This window comes from Meles meles, chromosome 6 (genome assembly GCF_922984935.1).
Source record: "Meles meles chromosome 6, mMelMel3.1 paternal haplotype, whole genome shotgun sequence".
Classification (NCBI taxonomy): Eukaryota; Metazoa; Chordata; class Mammalia; order Carnivora; family Mustelidae; genus Meles; species Meles meles.
Genome location: NC_060071.1, coordinates 137,497,037 through 137,512,549, shown reverse-complemented (window position 1 = coordinate 137,512,549; position 15,513 = coordinate 137,497,037). Strand labels below are relative to the sequence as shown.

Sequence of the window (15,513 nt, the reverse complement as noted above, 5' to 3'; positions counted from 1 at the left end):
CCACCCATGTGCCCCTGATTCCTATTAAATGACCACTGAAGTTTGCTCTTTGCATTCTCTCTTTCACTTAGAGGTTTCTTTCCTTCCATAATTTACTCTCTCCTAGATCACCAATCTTTCCTCCTCTACAAGATCATTCTCAGTATCACGTAAACATGTACCATTACCTCCCATATTTACATGTTTTGTAGAGTATCCCATTATTCCCTACACAGCTATGCTCCACCTCCTCCCCCATTTGCTACCCTTTAGAGCCTCATTCCTCAAAAATTATCAGTTCTCACAGTCTCTAATTCTCAACTTTCCATTTACTATTCAACCTGTTCCAAACTGGTCTACCTCCACAAGTTCATTGAAACTGCCCCTTGAACAGATAGCACACTTAAAGGAATAAATGAAGAGAGCTTAATGGAGAGACTATTTACAAAAGTGTGGTCAGATTAAAGTAGCATATATAGAGAGCAATCAAGAAAAAAAAAAAAAGAAAGAAAAAGAAGCTATTACCTTCTTTAAACTACTAGAAAGTACAAGGTGTACAAGTTTCACCTCTCTGAAGCCTGAAGTTAACAAAACCAGAAAAACCTATGGCAGTGGAAAAGGTACCCTGCAGCTACAGGTAAAGGTATGCAGTTTTTATCTAAACTGGAGCCCCGTCGGGAAGAGGAAAGGGAATAAATACCCTAATCTCTTTTTCCTTCCACCGTCCAGTCTCCTGCCAATTGTATCCCCACTGGCTGTACACAACACGAAGCCAGAAGGAAAAGAAGCCTGGGTAATATAAACCATAGAGGTCAGCCTTCTGAAGCACAAAGCAGAGAAGAAAAGGGCAAAAATAGATCTGGAGAAACATACAAAGATGACCAACATATTACCATCAATAATTTCCATTTTGATAAATCACACTGGCACTGTTCTCTCTCTCTTCTCTTAGGCTTCCATGACATATCCTGGTTTCTCTCGATATAAACTCCATTCCCCACCTCACTAGAAAGAATATTTGGAGTTCTTCTGAGCTCAGTACCAGACAGCCGATCTCACCCTTTCCTCATGTCTCTCAATACCACCTATATAATGACAATTTCCAGTATCGCCTCTCCTTAAGCTCCAGCCTCCCATATCCCAACACTATCATTTAGATGTCACTTGGAAATTCACAGATCCCAATGATTCTCATCCTCATAATAAGTTCTTTTCCTAGTCCTCTTATATGTTAATACCAAGCCAGAAACTTGGTAGTAAGTTTTGATTCCTTTGATTTCTTTTTCTCTTTCACATCTAATCCATCAGTAAATCTTGAAAATTCTATCACTAAAATATATCTGAATTCATCCACTTCTGTCTCTACTTCCAACACTCTTCTAAATTGCTCTTCCTGGGGCGCCTGGGTGGCTCAGTGGTTTAAGCCGCTGCCTTCGGCTCAGGTCATGATCTCAGGGTCCTGGGATCGAGTCCCGCATCGGGCTCTCTGCTCGGCAGGGAGCCTGCTTCCCTCTCACTCTCTCTGCCTGCCTCTCTGCCTACTTGTGATCTCTTTCTGTCAAATAAATAAATTTAAAAAAATAAATAAATAAATAAATAAATTGCTCTTCCTGCTCTCTCTTCTGCTTCTCCCTAAAACCTAACTATCAGATAATAGCCATGATAATCTTTTAAAAATGTGTATCATGCTCTCACTCTTTTTTTTTTTTTAAAGATTTTATTTATTTATCTGACAGAGAGATCACAAGTAGGCAGAGAGGCGGGCAGAGAGAGAGGAGGAAGCAGGCACCCCGCGGAGCAGAGAGCCCGATGCGGGACTCGATCCCAGGACCCCGAGATCAGGACCCCGAGATCACGACCCGAGCCGAAGGCAGCGGCCCAATCCACAGAGCCATCCAGGCTCTCACTCTTGATTTCAGCTCAGGTCATGATTCCAGGGCCTTGAGATTGAGACCTGAATCAGGCTCCCCAATTGGCAGGGAGTCTGCTTCCCCTGCCCCTCCCCAGCTCACTCACACTGTCTCTTTCTCTAAAATAAATAAATCTTTTTAAAATGTATTACCATATTTATCTTATCCTCTGCTTAAAATCCTTCAGTGGTGGGGCACCTGGGTAGCTCAGTCAGTTAAACGGCTGCCTTCGGCTCAGGAAATGAAACCAGGGTCCTGGGATCGAGCCCCACATCTGGCTCCCTGCTCAGTGGAGAGCCTTTTTCTCCCTCTCCCTCTGTCTGCTGCTCTACCTACTTGTGCTATCTCTCTGTCAAATAAATAAACAAATCTTAAAAAAAAAAAAAAAAAATCCTTCAATGGAACCCCAGTTAGAACAAAATCCAAATCTATAGCAACCTACAAGGCACTTCATGACTGACCTCTTTATACCTATCTAAGCTCATCCTAAAAAGTACTTTCCCTCACACTCACTAAGCTATAGCCTTACTTCAGTACCTCAAAATTCAAGCTCTTTCTTTACTCTTCCCACAAGGACAAAATACCTCCAGCTCTGTGCACTGTGGTTCCTTCTAGTTCTTCATACCAATTCAAATGTCAACCTAAAGGTGGACTTTGCCAACAAGATCAAAACTGGTTCCTCTGTTATTCTCCTATTACAGCATACTATTCATTCTTTTTACTGCATAGTCTCAAATGGCAATTTTCCTCTGTACTTATCTTCATATTGTGTATCTCCTTCCCCCACACTATAAACTTCATTGAGGACAGAGATAATTAAATTAATTCAATTCCAACACCACTGGGGACCAACGACATACAAGGAACTATGATAGGTAACTTTGGGTGTTACAAAGCGTAAGTCAAAGTGACAAAGATCCTATTCCCAGTAGGTATATAATCTACTTAGGGAGGAAAATGGATGTAACTATAAATGCAGAGCAGATAATATGCCATATAATATTGCTACAAAGTGCTACGGGATCAAAATAGAAATAAAATGTAGAAAAAGTGGTAAGAAAGCACTCATATAAGATGGTTCTAAACCGAGGGTTGCTTGGGGGGGAGATAGGGAGAAGGCGGTTGGGTTATGGATATTGGGGAGGGTATGTGCTGTGATGAGTGCTGTGAAATGTGTAAGCCTGATGATTCCCAGACCTGTACCCCTGGGGCAAATAATACATTATACATTAATAAAAATAATTTAAAAATGTACAAATTAAAAAAAAAAAGAAGATGGTTCTATTATCGCTTAAAAAGGTAATACGGGGGAAAAAAAGCATTCAGGTCAGGACAAACAACCTTAATAAAAAAACAAAAAGGGCAAAAAGTAAAGGACAGGGATGCCTGGTTAAGAGTCATCAGCTGGTTAAGTGTCGACCTTCAGCTCAGGTCATGATCTCCGGGTCCTGGGACTGAGTCCCACGTCTGGCTCCTTGCTCAGCGGAGAATCTGCTTCTCCCTCTGCCTGCTGCTCCCCCTGTTTGTGCCCTTTCTCTGACAAATAAACAAACAAACTATTTAAAAATAAATAAATAAAGGGCATATAAGAAGAAGAGATGAAAAACCAAAGCAGCTACAGACAGAGAAACTGTAGAGTTCCACTGAAATCATGTTTGATGATCTTAATTAGGAAACAGAAAACAAATTTTTCAGTAAATGTGCTATAGAACTCAACCTTACCCACTACAGAATGAAAATATGAAGTATTTTCAAGCAAACAAAAACTAATGTCCTTTCCAGGTCTGAAGTTCAAATGATGGAACGCATATACTTATACAAGTAAAAGTGTTCATTGAAAGCATGCTTCATCAACTTCATGTGGAATTTATCATGACTTTTAAGGAGGTTTTAAACTAACTGTCTAAACAATTTTTCAAAAATCCTATTTACACTTCCCAAAATTTTACTCCAAAGGGAATATGATGGGAAAAGGTGGCAGGCAGGGAGGCCAGGGGTAGGACCTTTCAAGACATTTAATATTACACCCAGCCCAAATTTGAAAGTAATTTAATAAAATACTTCCAAAAGTAAAAGGCAGGTTTATTTTTTTAGCAATATTCTCAAAAGTCATAATTTTACTGATAATAACTTTCAACACTATTATTCATAAGCCTTTAGAGGGTAACTGGCTGTTGTTCACTACATTCATTCAATAAGTATATAATGACTACCAATAAATACCCAGAAAGTCTAAGCAGAATACACAAAAATCACAGAATTTTATTTTATTTTTTAAAGATTTTATTTATTTATTTGACACAGAGAGAGACAACGAGAGAACACAACCATGGGGAGTGGGGGAGGGAGAAGCGGGCTTCCTGCTGAGCAGGGAGCCGGATGTGGGACTCAATCCCAGGACGCTGGGATCATGACCTGAGCCAAAGGCAGACGCTTCATGGCTGAGCTACCCAGGTGCCCCAAAATTACAGTATTTTAAACGCCAATAGAGATTTAGAAGAATAACCAAGATAATTTTAAAGAATAACGAAGTGGGGGTATGAGTCCTCACCATACCAGACATCTAAATTTATTACAAAGCTATTGTAAATAAAGACAATGTACTACTAGCTCTGAGATAAGCAAAAAGAGCATAAAAACAGGCCCACATGTAAACAGAAATATGACATATGACTTAAGATCTTCACTGAATGGGGCGCCTGGGTGGCTCAGTGGGTTAAAGCCTCTGCCTTCAGCTCGGGTCAAGATCCCAGGGTTCAGGGATGGAGTCCCACATGGGGCTCTCTGCTCAGCAGGGAGCCTGCTTCCTCCTCTTACTCTGCCTGCCTCTCTGCCTACTTGTGATCTCTGCCTGTCAAATGAATAAAATCTTAAAAAAAAAAAAGATCTTCACTGAATGGACTCTGAGAAACAACCTGAGGGTTTTGGAGGGGAGGGGAGTAGGGGGTTGGGTGAGCCTGGTGGTGGGTATTAAGGAGGGCACATATTGCATGAAGCACTGGGTGTGGTGCATAAACAATGAATTTTGGAACACTGAAAAAATAAAATAAAATAAAAGCCCCCCAAAAAAGATCTTCACTGAAAATCAGTGCCAGATACTGCTCTATAAACAGCACTGGCACATTTGTTTTTGATATTTAAAAAGCTGATTTTAAAAAATTCATATTATTCACTATAATTTCAGAATAATTTGAATATTTCAGTATTGAAATCCTTTTTAGATCATCAGGCACCAGAGGCTCCTGGGTGGCTCAGTGGGTTAAAGCCTCTGCCTTCAGCTCAGGTCATGATCTTGATCTCAGGGTGTTTAAGTGCAAGTCCCACACTGGATTCGGAAATTACTTAAAAATAAAATCTTAAAAAAAAAAAAATCCAGCCCTACCCTCAAAGATGAATCTTATCTAAATCCAAACTAAAGACAAAGAAGAGTTTCATGGTTTCAGTATGCGGAAGATTCAGGAAGAAAAGAATTTTAGGAACTGTGATTCTTGTGTCAGCACATCAAAAATATCTATGAATATCATATATTTAGGGAGCGCTGTTATTCGGCCAAATTTTCTCAGGCACAAGCTCCATCAACCTCATATCTCACTCAGTTTGTTTCCAGAGGATGTTAAACATTTACATTTAGAGATTTTCACAGAGACCAGTTAAACAAACAAGGCTGAAGATTGTCTGAAAGTAGTTGCTCCAATTCCAAAGGTTCAATTAAGGTATAGACAGAAATGACATCTCTAGAAAAGCACTCAATCTCAGGTTACTAGGGTTGTTCACCATCTGTTAACTCAGATGAAACTTTCCTTCCATAAATCACACCCCTGGGATACATGCAGGAATACTGATAGTGAAGTGAAGGAGACTTGTAGAGAACCTATTTGAAAACGTGAACCTATTCGCAAAATTGAAATCCCAATTTACACTACGACCACCAGTACCACAGAAGGATATGCTCTATAAAGAACATAAAATTGACTGTATTTAATCACTTAAGCACTGAAGGGTAAGAATATGACCTCTGAAGCCAGACTACTTATGTTTGAGTCCACCATTTGCTCTATGATTTTGGGTAAATGCTTAACCTCTGTACCTAAAATTTCTCAACAGGAAAATAAGGATAATAATGACGGGGCACCTGGATGGCTCAGTCAGTTAATTCCTTGGGCTGGAGTCATGATCCTGGGGTCCTGGGATGGAGCACCTGCTCCTTCCTCTCCCTCTGCCCCTCCCCACCAACGTGAGCTCATACACACATGCACACTCTCTCTCAATAAATAAAATATTTAATAATAATAATAAAGATCATAATACCTACCCTCATAGGAGTTATTGTGAGAATTAAATGAGTTGCCTGTAAAGCACTTAGAACAATGCCTCGAATACAGCATCAGCTGCTGCTAGTGTTACTACTACCACCTAATCCCATTACTAGACTATCAGTTCTCTCAAGTGGCTCAAATACAAGCTAGTGTCCTAGCCAGATCATGCAATTTTAATGTTCCTGAATCAATGATTCAATATACCAAATTCAAACAGCAGCTCTACAAAACACAGCCTCAAGTCTTCCTTTTAAATCATTTACTTATCAAACAAAATTCTCACAAGTATTAATCAACAGCAAACGTTTACTTGTCTCCAAGAAATCTAAGAATTATCACTATGATATGGAAATTCTGAAAAATCTTACACTTGAAATAAATCTTTTTCATTTTATTTTTAATTACAAATTAAGGGTGCCTGGGTGGCTCAGTCATTATGTGTCTGCCTTAGGCTCGGGTCATGATCCCTGAGTCCTGGGATGGAGCCCCACATCCAGCTTCCTGCTCAGCAGGAAGCCTGCTTTTTTCCCTCCCCTGCTCTCCCTGCTTGTGCTTTCTCTGTCAAATAAATAAATGAAATCTTTAGAAAAAAAAAATTAAACTCTGACCTTACAGATCAGATTAATAAGTCTAGATCCATATATAGCAATAAAACATACTAAACGTTTTATTAATATATTTACTATTAATCTGCAAATCTGCTCTTGTAAAGATTTTAATAAAAAAAAGAATAAATGTTCAACATCTTTAGTTATCTGAAAAATGCAAATAAAAATCATTCTAAGACATCATTTTATACCCACTTGACTGGCTAAAAAAAAAAAAAATCAAAGAAATTAACAACTCAGGTGATGGCAATGATAGGCAGCAACGGGACCTCATACACTGCTAGTGGATAATCATTTGGCAATTTCTTACAGTTAACCATACCTCTACCCTGTGATGCAACAATTCCACTGGTGGGTAGCTGACCAAAAGAAATGAAACATATGTTCACAAAAAGACCTGTACAAGAATGTTAATAGCAGCCTTATTCCTAACAGGCAAAAACTGGAAATAACACAAATGTCTATCGACAGGACAACAGAAAAACGAAGTGTGGTATTCATAAAATGGAATACTATGCGACCTAGGAAGTTATCTGTTGTTTACACTAATGATTTGAATTTATTACTTACTGAGGATTTCTATTTTCAAGTTCTGTCTCATTTTATTTTATTTTATTTTATTTTAAAGATTTATTTATTTGACAGATAGAGATCACAAGTAGGCAAGTAGGCAGAAAGGCAGGCAGAGAGAGAGAGAGGAGGAAGCAGGCTCCCAGCCAAGCAGAGAGCCCGATGCGGGGCTCGATCCCAGGACCCCGGGATCATGACCTGAGCCGAAGGCAGAGGCCTTAACCCGCTGAGCCACCCAGGCGCCCCCTGTCTCATTTTAAAATGTATTTTAATCCCTCGTTGAAGATCATTTTTATTCTGAAAATAACCTTATTTTTTGTTTAGGAACTCGCTTCAATTTTTTTTGCAAGATAAAACTTCTGAGGAATTTTTTAGTTGGTGCTTTTAAGTAGCAAATAACACCTGGCTGGCTCAGACGATAGAGCATGCAAGCCCTGATCTTGGGGACTGTGAGTTCAAGCCCTACACTGGGTGTAGAGATTGCTCAAAAATAAAAAAAACCTTGGGGTACCTGGGTGGCTCAGTGGGTTAAAGCCTCTACTTTCGGCTCAGGTCATGATCTCAGGGGCCTGGGATTGAGCCCCACATCGGGCTCTCTGCTCAGCAGGGAGCCTGCTTCCCTTCCTCTCTCTGCCTACTTGTGATCTCTGTCAAATTAATAAATAAAATCTTTAAAAAAATTAAAATTTAAATTAAAATTTAAAAATAAAAAAAAAAGGTCATGTGGAGGGTATGTGCTATGGTGAGTGCTGTGAAATGTGTAAGCTTGATGATTCACAGACCTGTACCCCTAGGGTAAATAATACATTATATGTTAATATAAATAATTTTTTAAAAAGAAAGAAAAACAAAAAAAATTAATTTAATTTAAAAAAAGAGAGAGAGGGACAAATAAATCTCAGGGTTTTATTACGCAATACTACTTTTATTAAGTGAAACTCTTAAATGTATGTGTACATATTTTTTCTTATGTGTTCTTGGTACATGTTCCTCCTGAGTGTTCCCTCCAGAAGTCATTCATGTATATATAAAAAAAAAGACTCGCTTGGTAGCTCGGTGGGTTGAGCCGCTGCCTTCGGCTCGGGTCATGATCTCGGGGTCCTGGGATCGGGTCCCGCATCAGGCTCTCTGCTCGGCGGGGAGCCTGCTTCCCTCTCTCTCTCTCTGCCTGCCTCTCTGTCTGCTTGTGATCTCTCTCTGTCAAATAAATAAATAAAATCTTAAAAAAAAAAAAAAAATGGCTACTTCATAGGAAACCATGCCTTAGGGAGATACAAATTGGACTTGAGGTAAATTGAATAAACTGTGCTCTAGGGATGGTTTAAATTGTCAAATAAATTTTAAAAAATCTTAAAAAAAAATTGAAAGGGGCATTAATGCTCAGCAGGAAGTCTGTCTCTCTCTCTCCCTCTCTTTACCCCTCCCCACTGCTCATTCTCTCCTCAAAACAAATAAATAAAATCTAAAAAAAAAAGACAGGTACATTAAACTTTTTGCTGATCATTTATGTAAATTAAGTCACAGCTCTGAATATTATCCATCCCTAAATTCCACATAAAAATTAGAGACCACTCAGGGTGCCTGGGTGGCTCAGTGGGTTAAAGACTCTGTCTTCGGCTCAGGTCATGATCTCAGGGTCCTGGGATCAAGGCCCACATTGGGCTCTCCGCTTAGCAGGGAGCCTGATTCCCTCCCCATCTCTCTGCCTGCCTCTCTGCCTACTTGTGATCTCTCTCTCTTTCAAATAAATAAAATCTTAAATAAAAAAATTAGAGACCGGGGCGCCTGGGTGGCTCAGTGGATTAAGCCGCTGCCTTCGGCTCAGGTCATGATCTCAGGGTCCTGGGATCGAGCCCCACATCAGGCTCTCTGCTCCGTGGGGAGCCTGCTTCCTCCTCTCTCTCTGCCTGCCTCTCTGCCTACTTGTGACCTCTCTCTCTGTCAAATAAATAAATAAAATCTTTAAAAAAAAAAAAAAATTAGAGACCACTCAGAAAAAGAAAAACGGCAAAGAACAGGAATATAACTTCACTTAAAGGAAATACTTAAAGGCTAATGATAATATTTAAAATGTTCCACTAATGATAAAATAAAAATTTCAGAAACCAGTTACTATTTTCTCCCTATCAAATTAGCAAATATTTTTAAATGATAACACTGCTGGCAAGGGTATATACCTCAACCTCATACACCGTTAATGGAAACATAAATTTGTACAACCTTCTAGAAAGGAATTATGCAATGTTCTGCTCTCTTGAAAACACTCAGAAATGTATACCTTGACTTGATAATTCCACTTATAGAAATCTATCTTAACATTATAGAAATGTGGACAAAGATCTGTGTTTAGCAATATTCAATGATGTTTTGTCTATAATAATTGGAAATTAATAAATTAATAATCTGAATGTGAAACTATGGAAATCCCTTGTATAAATGACGATATACCCTTTAATGGAATATTCCTCAGCTGTTTTAAACTGTTTTCAAATAATTATAATGATATTACAATGTATGTTTTAAAACAAAAAGGCAGGGGCGCCTGGGTGGCTCAGTGGGTTAAAGCCTCTGCCTTTCGCTCAGGTCATGATCCCAGGGTCCTGGGATCGAGCCCCGCATCGGGCTCCCTGCTTGGCAGGGAGCCTGCTTCCTCCTCTCTCTCTGCCTGCCTCTCTCCCTACTTGTGATCTCTGTCAAATAAATAAGTAAAATCTTTAAAAAAAAAAAAAAAAAGGCAGGTTCCAGTGGTGCCTAGGTGGTTTACTCAGTTAAGTGACCATCTCCTGGTACTGGTCTCAGGGTCATGAGTTCAAGCTCTGCATTGGGCTCGATGCCCAGTGTGGAGCCTTAAAAAAAAAAAGCAAGTTCCAAAATTATGTGTTCAATAAAAATCTGCATGAGGAAAAAATAGATAAATGTTAATGTCATTAAAAAAATAATGAAGCGTCAGAGCACCTGGGTGGCTTACTGGTTTGAGTGCCCAGCTCTTGATTTCAGCTCTGGTCATGCTCTGGGTGGTGGGATCAAGCCCTACCTTGAGCCTTTCGTTGGGCTGCACGCTCAGAGTAGAGTTAACCTGTGATTCACTCTCCCTCTGCCCTTTCCCCCACTCACCTGTGTGCATGTACACACACTCTCTCTCAAAATAAATAAACAAAATCTTTTAAAAAAGAATGAAGGGTCAATATCATAGAAACTATGATTATATTTCAGTGTCTGGGCTTTCTTGTAGAAGCACAAGTGATATCCCACACTAACTACATCTACTGGGGAGGTGGGGGGAGACCCAAAGAGTAAGAACATTCAATGAAGGAACACATCATTAGTATCATTTCAGATACAAATAGTCAACTTATCAAATGAAGTCAAAGTCCTTCAAGGTATGTTAACAAATCTATAAGAAAAGGTTACAGAATTCAATACAATGCAAATATAAACCAATCATGTTTAATTTGAATTAGAGAAAATAATTAGGTGATTTCATTATTTTGCATAGAACTAAACTCAGGCACAGCCAGAAGTCAAGCCAGCAACCTGCCTTCCCAGGAAATTAGTTCTTACTTGGCAAAGTATTGCCCTTATATTCTAAAGAAGCAGAACTCCACAAAGAGAAATGAGACACACAAATTCAAATACTATGTAAAAGATGTATACTTTTCCCTTTGCTCCTAAGATCTCCAAAAAGAAAATATAATGCCTATTAAAACATATGGAAAAGGAGCTCAATTTAGAGTTAAATGTTTTTTGTGGGTTTTTTTAAAGATTTACTTGAGGCACCTGGGTGGCTCAGTTGGTCAAGCGACTGCGTTCGGCCCAGGTCGTGATCCTAGAGTCCCTGCTTCTTCCTTTCCCCTTCTCATACTGTCTCTATATCTTTTATTCTCTCTCTCTCAAATAACAAAATCTTTTAAAAAAATTAAATTTAATTTAAAAAGACTTACTTGAAAAAGAGAGAGAGAGAAGGGGAGGCAGAGGGAGAAACAGAATCTCAAGCAGATTCTCCACTGAACTCAGAGCCCCAATCCAAGGCTGGATCTCACAACCCATGAGATCAGGACCTGAGTGGAAGTTAAGAGTTGGTCACTTAACCAACTGAGCCATCCAGAAGCCCCAGTTAAATGTTCTTTAAACAAAGAATCAGTTTAGGGGCACCTGGGTGGCTCAGTGGGTTAAGCCTCTGCCTTTGGCTCAGGTCATGATCTCAGAGTCCTGGGATGGAGCCCTGCATCAGGCTCTCTACTCAGCTGGGAACCTGTTTCCCCCTCTCTCTCTGCCTGCCTCCTCTGCCTACTTGTAATCTCTCTGTCAAATAAATAAATAAAAATCTTAAAAAAAAAAAAAAGAGGGGCGCCTGGGTGGCTCAGTGGGTTAAGCCACTGCCTTAGGCTCAGGTCATGATCTCAGGGTCCTGGGATCGAGCCCCGCATCGGGCTCTCTGCTCAGCAGGGAGCCTGCTTCCCTCTCTCTCTCTGCCTACCTCTCTGTCTGCTTGTGATCTCTCTCTGTCAAATAAATAAATAAATAATCTTTAAAAAAAAAAAAAAAAGAATCAGTTTATCTGAAAATGCTAAGTAAATCACACAAACTGTAAAAGAATTACATTTATATTATATTTTAAATGAAAAGGAAAATACTATGCTATTTCTCAACTTCAACTAAGATTACATTGGAAAGAAACCTATGTTAGTTATACTAATCCTTGATTTTGACCCTAAGTAAGATGTTTAAAAATCTGACCCTGATTTCCATTAAAGGTCCAACACTGAAGCTTCTATAGAAATATGGACACAAGGCTGCACTGTCAGGAGAAAAATGACACCTGAACTTCATTCAATGTCCAAGTATGAAACAATGTAAGGATAAAATTATACAATCATATATTTAGATCAGTGGATTCATTTATAAACCATTCCTGCAACTCTAAAATGCTTCCCTTGGCACCACAATCCCAACTGCCACACTAGACCAAAAGGCCAACAAACTACTACTTCGAAGAATTAGTAACAAAGCAGAATAGTTTATTAAACTTTTGTAACAAAGGTTACTGGCTGGTTTAGTCAGAAGAGCATGTGACTCTTGTTCTTGGGGTCCTGAGTTAGAGCCCCATGTTGGGTACAGAGATTACAAAATAAATAGATAAATACACTTTCAAAGAAAGGAAGGGAGGAAGGAAGGAAGGAAAGAAAGGAAAGGAATGGAACAGAACGGAAAGAAAAGGAAAGGAGAGGAAGGAAGAAAGAAATTAGTTGCAAATCCAGTATCTATAAGGGACTTGTGTCCAGAATGTTTATTTTTACAACTCAAACTACATAATAATAGGCAAATAACCCCATTTTTAAATTGGGCAAGGGATCCAAAAAACATTTCTCCAAGAAGATAAACAGGCAATAAACCCATGAAAAAATTCTCATTAGCCATCAGGGAAATTCAAAGGAATACCACAACGAGTTGTCCCTTCACATCTACTAGGATAGCTATAATAAAAATCCAAAAGTAAGGCGAACCATAAGAGACTATGGACTCTGAAAAACAACCTGAGGGTTTTTTTTTTTTTTTTTTAAAGATTTATTTATTTGACAGATAGAGATCACAAGTAGGCAGAGAGGCAGGCAGAGAGAGAGAGAGGAGGAAGCAGGCTCCCAGCCAAGCAGAGAGCCCGACGTGGGGCTCGATCCCAGGACCCTGGGATCATGACCTGAGCCGAAGGCAGAGGCTTTAACCCGCTGAGCCACCCAGGCGCCCCCAACCTGAGGGTTTTGAAGGGTCAGGGGTGGGAGGTTGGGGGAACAGGTGGTGGGTAATGGGGAGGGCACGTTTTGCATGGAGCACTGGGTGTTGTGCAAAAAGAATGAATACTGTTACGCTGAAAAAATAAATAAAATGGGAAAAAAAAAATCCAAAAGTAGTAACAAGTGTAGGTGAGGATGTGGAATGCTCTCTGGATTGCTCACTGCCTCTCTTGGTAGAAATACAAAATGGCATATATAGCTCCTTTGGAAAACTGAGTTACCATATAAACCAGCAATTCTACTACTACTAGAGATATACCCAAAAAAATGAAGGGACCCCTGGATGGCTTAGTTGGTTGGGCCACTGACCCTTGGTTTCCACCAGGGTTATGATCTCATGGGCCGCAGATGGAGCCCCAGTCAGGCTCTGCACTCGGTGGGGAGTGTGCTTAGGGTTCTCCCTCTCTGCCTCCCACATGTGCGAGCTTGCTCTCCCTCTCAAATAAATAAATAAATCTTTAAAAAAAAAAATGAAAACACATATCCATATAAAAACTTGTATAGGAATGTTCATAACAGCTTTGTGTGAATAGCCAAAAACTGGAAAAAATCCAGTGTCTATCAACAAGAGATTTTTAAAATTGTGATATAACTATATATTGGAATACTACTCCACAATAAAAAGGAATAAACTCCTGATGCACAAAATAACATGGATAAATCTCAAATAAATTAGGTTGAGTGAAAGAAGCCAGACCTCCCTATCAAAAAAAGTACACACTACAATTATCTTTACATAAAATTCTAGAAAATGCAGATAGATAATCTATGACAGATTAGTGGTTACCTCTAAGGGTGGAAAGGGAGAGATAGATTATAAACAGGCACAAGGAAACTTTTAGAATGGTTAAGTATGTTCCTTATCTTGATTGTGGTGGATAAATAGGCAAAAACTCATCAAACCGTATCTTAAAACATCTGCAATTTCATTGTATGTCAATTATACCTGAATAAAGTTACCCAAAAGAGAGGAAAAAGAATGCATACACCATGTTGGGGAAAACAGAAGCATACTAGGGTTTCTAAAAAGCCACATTTGGGTAAGGAAAAGATAGAAAACGTAGGTAGGCTAAGAGCTTTTAAGGATGAACCTTTTTAAAAGTCAAACAGTAAAAAAAAAAAAATTAAATTTTTTTTAAAAGTCAAAATAGTATCTAATCCCTGTATGATAATAGCTGAATATTCAATATGCAGACAAATAGTCAAAACAACCAAAGCTTCTATGAATTCAGTCTAACCTTCAAAATAAAAAATTTAATTCACCTCAACATTTATATAATACAGATAACATATGCATATGCATATATATAAAAGTAGTAAGTTCTAAGTATATGTATTTTTAAGTATAATTATATTTTTAGAACTTACTACTTTTGTCTACTACCAACTACTTTTTGTCAGATTAACATTTGATGAGCAAATGAATTAACTGTACAAAACATCCACCCCAATTCAAAGATTTGCAGATTGAGAACTGCCACACTATATGTTAAGGATACTCAATGCCAAGGAGATTCAATACTTAAATATTAGCTTAAAAAAACCCAGAAGTCTGATCTAATGAAAAATTTATCTGATAGGTTCCACAGCTATGCTTCATAACCCAAAAGAATTTAGGAATTAGTTATAACATTGCTAATCTGGGTGTAAATAATTAAGAATTTTACTGTGACTTAAAGGCAAAAAATATAACTGAATTAAAAGAAAGATCCAAGTATTCAATAGATGGGACTAAAAATAAGACAACAGAGTCAAGAAGAGCTCAAGATTGAAATTTAAGTTTCGGAAGTCAACCTAATATTATATTTCTCTGTGTTGCTGGCTTCCCTGACTTTGCCTTTATTCAGGAGCGAAGCAGTTTTCCACAGCTTTCAATCCTTCTTCCTCCCTAAATAAATGGAAAAGAATCTGATAATAATTTTCCTAATTAACTATATGTACCTTAGTATAAACAAGTTACCACAATTAAAATTTTGCTATCTAATCAGAGAACTCAGGACTTTGATCCTGATTAGGAGAACATAAGGAATCAGCAAGCGAGAAGAAACAGAGATTTGGTGGTGAGAGAAGGGGAAGTCACTGAACACTAATTATTAATACACCAGCTCCTTGGTAACCCATTTAGATGACAGGGGGTCTCTTCCCACTGCTTAATCCCAGAGTTCACTGGGAAGGACAAATGGTATGGTTTGGCCTAGGGACAACTGCTAGGGACCTATTCGGAAGAGCTACAGAAGCAGAGACAAGTGTCCAGCCTTCTAATTCCACGTGGTCCTGCCCAGGCTCCTATCCTCTAGGACTAGCAATTCTTAGTCTATTCACTTGCATTCTGACCTGCTTT

At 38.9% G+C, this 15,513-nt stretch overlaps 1 protein-coding gene across 7 annotated transcripts in view; it reads right to left on the bottom strand.

The window, feature by feature from the left end:
• The window catches only part of NUMB (NUMB endocytic adaptor protein), a 191,274-nt gene that overhangs the window by 170,156 nt on the left and 5,605 nt on the right, over positions 1–15,513 (bottom strand). The gene's annotated exons all lie outside the window — the stretch shown is intronic.